The 9,111-nt window shown below is 43.6% G+C and overlaps 1 pseudogene; it reads right to left on the reverse strand.

Moving 5' to 3' along the window:
- Positions 1-1,127: 1,127 nt before the first annotated feature.
- LOC100774462 lies at positions 1,128-2,025 on the reverse strand (annotated as a pseudogene).
- Between the last annotated feature and the right edge of the window lie 7,086 nt (positions 2,026-9,111).

Genomic DNA, 9,111 nt, shown 5'->3' on the forward strand with positions numbered 1-9,111 from the left:
ATACCAAGCTTTGATAAAAGGGCCCCTAGCCATCACAGTACTTCTGTGTGTACCTACATGGACATGTAAAGCCAGGCCTGCAGAGGGGTAGCTAGAACCAAGTAATAGCACACATGAAGTTATCTGCTACACACAGGTATACATACTGGCCTTCTAGCCAAGACATAGGACCATTTGCATTCCGATCTTCTTTTAAAGTTCAGCTCTCCAAGGAACACCAAGTGAGGAATAAAATCTTGAATTCTGCATATAACTTTATGAGCAGTGTGACCGTGGCCCCGTTGTCCTATTTATTAAGTATGTATAATAAAAGCACTTACATCATCAGGTGTGATTAGGAGCAAGGCTGTCTGGTCCTGTGTAAGTGCTCTAAAACTAAAAGAAAGTTCTCATTACCAGCATGCCCGGCACGGTGTGATGGATGACAGCAGGGCATTTAGAGTCAGCCAGATCTGGATTGACGGCTTTGACTGCTTGGATTTTGGGAAATTGCTTCCCCCTTTTAAAGTCTCAGTTTGTTCATTTGTAAAGCTGAGTTAATAATAATAGCTGTCTCACAAGAATTTTTTCAATAATTAAATGAAAATGCAAAAGATCTACTGTGCAAGGCTCCAGAAAATATAGTGGGTAGCATAAGGCAAAAACTCAATAAACATTAAGTACTTTTTAGTGATGGTGATAATGGCAATGGTGATAATGGTGGTGGTGATGGTGGTGACGGTGATGGTGATGATGGTGATGGTGATGGTGATGATAGTGATGGTGATGATGGTGATGATAGTGGTGGTGGTGGTGATGGTGGTGATGGTGATGATGGTGGTGGTGATGGTGATGGTGGTGACGGTGGTGATGGTGGTGATGGTGGTGGTGGTGGTGGTGATGGTGATGATGGTGATGATGGTGGTGATGGTGGTGATGGTGGTGATGGTGGTGATGGTGGTGGTGGTGATGGTGGTGGTGATGGTGGTGATGGTGATGATGGTGGTGGTGATGGTGATGATGGTGATGATGGTGATGGTCATGGTAGTGATGGTAATGGGGGTGTCTCTGCTTGACAAAAAGTCCTTTTCTTTTCTTTTCTTTTCTTTTCTTTTCTTTTCTTTTCGTTTCTTTTCTCTTTTGGCTGATTGGTCAATAAGTTTATTATCTTTATGAAAGAATCTTCATAGAATATTGCTTTAGCTCTCAGCAGCCCATTCTTGAGCTCTGAGGAAGCTTGCCTTCTTTTAAGCAACCTGATCTTTCTTCTGGGCCAAAGACATTTTGAGACAGTTCTACCTGTTCTTCTTCACCTCTCTCTTGGGCTTCTTCTCATAGACTGGATTCTCTGGGGTAGCAGCGTGAGCTTTCTTATACATCTTCTCCATCATGTCTGGAGTAACATTGTTCTTTATGTCCTGGGAGAACTGTTTCTTATAAGCATCTTCATCTTCCTCCATTAGGTAATGAACGTAGTCTGCAACATTCTGTCCCATGATGTGCTTCCCATGGACTTCTACATTGAACCCCTTGCTTTCAGAATCATAACCAGGGACTCGTTTGGTACTATGAGGAATACACAAGCCTCCATTCACAGCTCCCTTCAGGGCCCTCAAAACTTTATTGCCAGTTGTAGTTCGGGCAAGACCTGCATCCACATAGCAAGTGAAGGCACCAGGGTGACCATCAATGCTCTCTACATTGTATTTATCTCCAATCACCTCTACTTGGCCTTCTTAGATCTTGTCCATTCCAAACCTATTGGGAAGCCTGTGGGCCAGCAGCAGGCCAGTACAATAGGCTGCAGCATAATTTGTCAGGCCAACTTTCACACCATATTTTGGCAGTTCGTGTGCATGTGCTGTGCAGACTATCATATTCCCTTCTATACGGGCATAGGCAATCTGACAGATGATATCTCTGTTAGTTACACGAACTATCATCCTGTATTTGGGTGTGTTGTACTTATTTTTGTCCTGGATCACCAATCGTTTCCAAGCATAGTAGTCAGTTTTACCCTCTTGCCGCCTTCTAAATCTCACTTGGTACCTCTTAAGGTAGGCCTTATTCTTGACAACTTTCACAAACCCCGTCCTGCAGAAGAGACATCTGCAACCGTGGCTCCACACAGACCTGCAGGCTGGTCAGAAAGTCCTCTTCTATGGAACCCAATTGTAGTGCTCACTTTCCCTCCCCAAACTTCCTGATTGCCCAATTGAACTTGATCCAATGTCAGATGAGTTAGTTGCCTATTATCCCAAGGATTGTTAGAGCTAGATTTCCAACTTCAATGATTTAATGTAAGAAGGAAGCCCCAGTGTTTATGTGTAGTGATTAACCACGGCTGAGAAACAGATTAGTGTTAGCGGATTTGCTTCCTGGTGTGACCAAAAGAATTAAATGGTCCTGCAGGCCATGGAGCATTTAAAAGCTTAGATTTGAGATGCTGGATGTGGGAGCTTCTTCAGTAAATATGCTTTGGGGTGAAAGTAATGGGAAACCTATCTTAAATCGGCTTTGGGCTTCCAGCTGTACTGACTTGTATTTCTGGTGGTCTACAGTGGGGTGGCTTCCAGAATGAATGATTGTGGTGGCTCTCTTGCTATTCCCTGCCCACCTAGTCTTTGTCCTCCTCTCCTCCACATGCTAGCTTCATTCTCAGCTATGTATGCATATATATTCCTGCGTGGAGTTACAATGCTTGCCTATTTGTGGCGGTCAGAGGACAACCTCAAGTGTCATTCTTCAGGAAGCTTTTCACTTTTTGAGACAAGGTCTCTCACTGTAGTGCAGGTTATAGCATTATCTTCTTGAAGCAGGCAAGAAATGGACTTAGAGAACTGGGTTGCCAAAGGTGCTTGCCTGGAAAGTGCAGGACTGCAGCCCAGCCCAGAGCACTGGACAGCAGACTGTGGACTCCTTCCACTCCTCCATGGAGACCCAGGCAGACTTACTGAACACTCCAGATTTGAAGCAGAGTGTTTTGCTTGGATGTTGGTTTATATTCAAAATGCACCAGCCTGTCAAATTGCTGTTGGACATTAGCCCATCCTTGAACAGTCACCATAACAACATGGACATATGGAGGGGAGTGTGTATTGGGAAAAACTGATTCTAGTCCAGGGGAAGATGGAGATTTTTCAGGGAGTTGGGGGTGGGTCAAGAACTCCCCCTGGGTGTGTTTCAGTAGGTTCATTTCACAGGACAAACTGGGAATGGTTCAGTGGCATGGTGTCTCTTTTGGGCTTTTAATGCCCCAATTCATTCAGGGGAACACCACTTATCAATGTAGCTCAACCTCTCAGGATGGCATGAGGTTTTAGTACAGTACAGTGTGTCAAGTCATGATTTCCAGAGAAAAGGAATGGCTATTGAAAACAGGGCTGGGAAGATGACTTAGAAGATGAATACCTGCTGTACAACCATGACAGCTTGAGTTTAGAGCTCCAGAATCTAAATAGAGGCGGGTATTATAGCTTGCAATCCTATCACTCTTATTATGAGATGGGAGGTGGAGACAGAAAATAACCAGAAGCTCGTGGGCTGGCTAGTCTGGCTTATGTAGCAGTGAATAATAAAGAAATCCATTTTGAACAAGGTAGAAGACATTGACAAACAAGCTTGTCTTCTGATGTCCACAGGTGCTTTGCATCTGCCCATATTCACACACACTTGCACATACACACATACGAATATACTCATACATATCATACACACAATCACACAACACACAACATGAACATACATACACATGAGCACACATGGACATGCTCATACACACACATTCACAACTTTCTCTCACACAAACATACATATCACACACACACACTAACACACACACTCATATACATGAACATACTCATACACACATTCATGCAAATGAACATAAACATATCACACATATTCTCACACATGAACATATTCTTACATATCACCCCCCACACACACATGAACATACTCATATCACATACACTTTAAAAACAAACATAAAAGGAAATGCAGATTCCTGAACCCAACCAAGAGACACTGCATGAGCATTCCTGGAGAAAGGTCCCAGGCACCTGCACTTTAAACCCAGTGCCATAAATGGCTAAGAACCATGGTCTTGGGTAGCGAAAACAAAAACAAAATGCCTGTATTTTGCTCTTCATTTTGTGGTCAGGTAGCAAGCTGACACAGATAAGAAAAATACTAAGATGAAATATTTTTTATGCATCAGAAAAGTCCCTAATCTGGTCAGGTGGCTGAAGACATAGAGTCATTCCCTCCCTCTCTTCTTCCCTCCCTCTCTCCTTTCCTCAGGAAACCATCAACTTGTTCTCTTAGGAGTATCATTTTAGAATAGCTCTCTGATGATTATCTTACTGTGTCATATATACCTTTGGACACCAGGTCATGGACTCCTTCCATTCCCCACAGAGATTCAGGCAGGCCCAGGAACACACCTGTGAGTCCTAATTTCTTCTAATAGTTAAGAGTTGAGACCCTTTTGTCCTCTTCCTTCCCAGAAGAGACAGAGTGTTCCGAGCCAGGATTGCTTAGAGACATGTTTTGTGGATGCCCTTGAGCTCACTGTGCACCTTGTAGTGACCATACGTCTGACTTCTGCCCACTGCTTCCCAATGGTTCAGTTTACAATGGCGATGTTTTCCTGGTGGCTGAACTCAAGACTTTTAGGACATGAAGACAATTTCTTACAAAGTAGTTTAAGGATACCCATCCTCTGGAGGGATCAGAAAGTGAGTGGTAGTGGGTCGGACTGGGATGGCCATGAGCTTAAGGGGAGATGGATGAATATCTTCAACATGGTGGGCTAACCTGCCTGAGAGGCACCAACAAGTCAAGGGAATGCATGGACCGTCACTTCTAAAGCAATCATAGATGCGTCGGTACTGATTAAACATCTAGAGTGGATATAAAAGAGGAATGATACAAATGATATATTGATCTTGTGTAGATGAAGATTTTGGCATTTCTTCTGGAGGCATGTCAGGCCAAGCAGGACTGTAATCAATAAGTCTTTGTGATATAGGATTCTTAGGTGGGGGATGGGGCAGGGAGGAGAATACCCCCTCTCCTAGTACCACATCATGCCTCATTAGCAGGGGAAGAGCCTTTCAGGAGCTTCTGGGTTGCTATAACCATTTTTCCTCCTTGAGATGCCTCACAGTTTACAAAAACAAAAAGAAAATAAAACAGACAAACAAACAAAAAGCCCCCTGCCATTTAGCCAAATTGAGCAGGAAAGAATAAGAAGAAAGGACAATGAAAAACAAGGCTTAAATGAGCAAAAGGAGGCCTCAGAGCTGTCATTAGATCCTGCTCAAGCCAGGATCTCAGAGCAGCAGTCTATCCTCTGTCTAATAGGGTGTTAGTGTTAGGGCCACACCCGGCAAATTAGCTTCTCATGCTCTGCTCACAGTGGATTCTGTTCTCTGACTCTCTCTTTATTCCATTTATGGGTTCAGATTGAATGACAATGATGGAGCCCAAAAGATACAGTGATACAGTGGCACTGCCAACGCACACAAAACTTTATGAATACAGTGTGTGTGTGTGTGTGTGTGTGTGTGTGTGTGTGTGTGTGTGTGTTCCACCCTTTCTTTTTAGAATTATTTTTTATTTTTGGTTATGTGTATGTTTCCCATAAGTGTGTGTTCCCACAGGGAAAAGGGCCAGAAAAGGGCTTCAGATCTCCTGGCCCTTGAATTATGGGTCGTTGTGACTTCTGGTCTCGGGTTCTGGGAACTGAACCTGGTTGTATGCAAGAGAAGCAAGCATTCTTAATTGCTGAGCCATCACTCCATCCCCTCTACCCTGTCTTTGAGACAGGGTCACTCACTGAATTCAGAGCTCACCAGTTTGTCTGCACTGGCTGGCCAGCAAGCCCAAGGCCTTCTCCCATTTCTGCTGGCATCATTATAGGTTTGTACACTGTGTCTGGGTTTTTACCAAGGTGCTGGGGATCCAAAGTCAGGTTCTCTTTCTTGTCCCACAGACACTTTGCCAACAGAATCACCCCTTTAGCCCCCAGATACAGTTTTATTAGAACACACTCATGCCCATTATTTATTTACAAATTGCTAGGTTGCTTTTGTGCTTTAATAGCAGAGTTTGAGTAGTTGCATCAGAGACTGCATGACTTGCAAAGCCTCAAATGCTTTGCCAATCCCTGCTCTAGCAAGTCTGCACTGATGTTTAACTGCCTAGTTTTGAAGTGATACATGTTAGTTTCGTGTAAGTTACTCTTCTGTTGCTGTGATAAGACACTGTGACCAAGGCAATGCATGAAATAAAGAGTATATTTGGGCTCATGGTTCCATAGGATAAGAATCCATCACAGTAGAGTGGATGGCAGCTGGAACCAGAATCTCACTAGGAAAACTGCTCTAATGGGTAGGCCCCATGTCAAGCAGTAGATGGCCAACAGAAAATGAACTCAACTGCGTTGCTGGAGGTTCTTTGTCTTATAAGGTTAGGTCAGGGTGTTTTCCCTTATTTTTTATTTTTAACCTTATAGGTCCTTTGTGTATATATTATAGCTTCAGGTTTTATGTTTTTATGGGATTCTTGTGTGTGCAAATGTGTGTCTCTGTCTACATGTATTTCTTGTTCTTTTCCCTTTGGCTCTTTTTCTTGTTTGGTTGTTTGGTCCTATTTCCAGTTTGTGTAGTTTTGTTTTATCTTATTGTATTATTATTACATAGATGACTGTTTGTGAAACTGTATGGGAGGTGATGTGGGAAGGAACTTGGAGGAGTAGGGTAGGGGAAACCAGAATATATTATCTGGAAAAAAATCAAATTTTTTAAAAAAGAAAAAGTAAAGAGTTTACAATCTTTTTGTTTGTTTTTCAAGACAGGGTTTCTTTGTATAGCTCTGGCTGTCCTGGATCTTTGTTTTACAGGCCAGGTTGGCCTTTGAGATCTGCTTGCCTCTGCCTCCTGAGAGCTGGGATTAAAGGCATGTACCATCACTGTTGGACAAGAGTTTACATCTTGAAACACAAGCACAAAACAGAGAGGGCACCTTTGAAATGATGCATTTCTTTAAACTCTCAAAGCCTGCCTCCAGTGACATACTTCCTCAACAAGGCTATACCTCTAAACCTCCCAAAGAGAGCCATCAATCTGGGACCAAATATTCAAATACCTGGGACTGTGAGGGCCATTTCTCATTCAAACTGTCATGGCATCTATTCACAATTCACTGGCCAAAACCATTACACAGTTCCACTAGACCACTAGAAGCCAACAAGTACTTCCTATTGTGTTCTTGTGGGTCAGGGGTAACTAGAATATTGGGACAACAGTTCCAATGGGCATCTAAGCACTTATCTTTGTTGAAATCAGTACTATGTACAGTACTATAAACAGATAAACAAGACAGAATTTTTCATCTCAAGAAACTCATGGAAAGACAGCATTTGGGAGTGGAGGGTGGAGAGGACTAAGGACAGGATAGAGTCAAGTGCCCTTCCCTAGAAGATGCAGACTGTCTCTTACGAATTGTTAGACAGCAAAGATATTCTCAGTGTGACAATAGCAAGACCAGGGCACTGGCCAGCTTGGCAGCAGTGGGGGCGACAGATTCCCTTGAAGCACATTTATATAATAATAAAGGGATTACTTAACAGGAATTCTTAAAGAAAAGATGAGATAATTTCATATTTTGATATTTGTAAATTGATTCTGTTGAAGCCAGAGCTCCGTCGTGCATATTATTGCTGTTATAATTCTGGCAAGGATGTGATTCAAATTGGCAAAGTGTCTGTGAAGGGGAAATCCAGGAAGAATGAGAATGGGGATGGGCTGGGAAACAGACATGCAGAGCCAGATCCTGGCTTCTGGTGCCTTGGGAGAGCACTAGCCTGGGAACTTCAGCTACAATGGGCTGGGAGTGGGGGAGGAGACTGCAGACCAGAGTCCAAGAATACTTGGGATTGCTGGAAGTGCTAAAGACTGGAGAGGGAGTGGGAGCTGTCGGGGAGGGGCGCATGCATGTGCTTGGTGGGGGAGAGACATTTAAACATTGTAGGGATGAAAGATAAATTTAAAACCCATCAAATGGAGTTGAGACAGCATGACAACACAAGGAGCATGAATCACTCTTGCTAGGGACCCACCCAACTGGAGGCAGGATTTGAAAAATATTTCCTCCTTCATTTCTCCTCCTCATTAAGCTAAGCCTGGACCCTTCCCCGGGGGGACCCCTGCCCCATTGGCTCCACTCAACCTTGGTGTCCAAATGTGTAGTGCTGACCAGTGCTCAACTCAGCTCCCAGAAGGCTTGGGTATCGTGTCTGGAAAGATGAGTCCAAACGATGGAGAAGAAAGGGAGCAAAAGAAGGATCTGCCCCCAGAGCCCACTCTTTTGGGAAGTGTGGGTCTATTTTTAGCTTACATCAGGTTTTCTCTTATTTGCCTTAAGGATGTTCTGTCAACTGGGCTTTTCCTTATGAGTGTTACGTTAATGTCATGATGAGGTAATGGGCGTGGCATTTTTTGATTCTGCTTCTCAGAGCAAAAGTATTATGATCAATATGGTGAAAAATAAAAGGGAGCTCAGGTTTGAAATGGGGACTATCCCCAGCCCAGCTCCAACATATGGGCAGTGTGGTCCTGGGAGGGTGTGACCCGGGGTGGGTCTCTCTACCTCTAGGACCTCATCCTTCTCAGATAGAAAACAATATAGTTGAACATTAAAATTTATAACCATTCATATTCTTTGCTTTTCTGGTTTATAGTCTGATTTGCAGTTCTTGTTAGGGAAGGCAGAAGATAACTAGGGGGGCAGGTGTGTGTGGCATTCTGAAAGGATGCTTCTCCCAGGGCTCCCAGTGTGTAGTGGGGCCTCATTACATATTAGTTGAATGGTCTGGATGCCAAGGTTTCTCTGAGCACACAGAGCATACAGCAATTCCTAACACCAAAGGGATATGTGTATACACCACTTGTGGTTACTAGGGGTTTGGCTAGGCATATGCTTGGGGAAGATGTTGAATGACCAGAAGTTTGGTTTTTGGCTGAAAGGTAGACAGCAGTGTCTTGAGGTAGAAAGCTGAGGTCCTCTCAAGCCCAAAGGACTATCAGGACCACAGGCTTATGAAAGAAATATTTTCCACATCCTCTG

Source organism: Cricetulus griseus, chromosome 5 (genome assembly GCF_003668045.3).
Source record: "Cricetulus griseus strain 17A/GY chromosome 5, alternate assembly CriGri-PICRH-1.0, whole genome shotgun sequence".
Taxonomy (NCBI): Eukaryota; Metazoa; Chordata; class Mammalia; order Rodentia; family Cricetidae; genus Cricetulus; species Cricetulus griseus.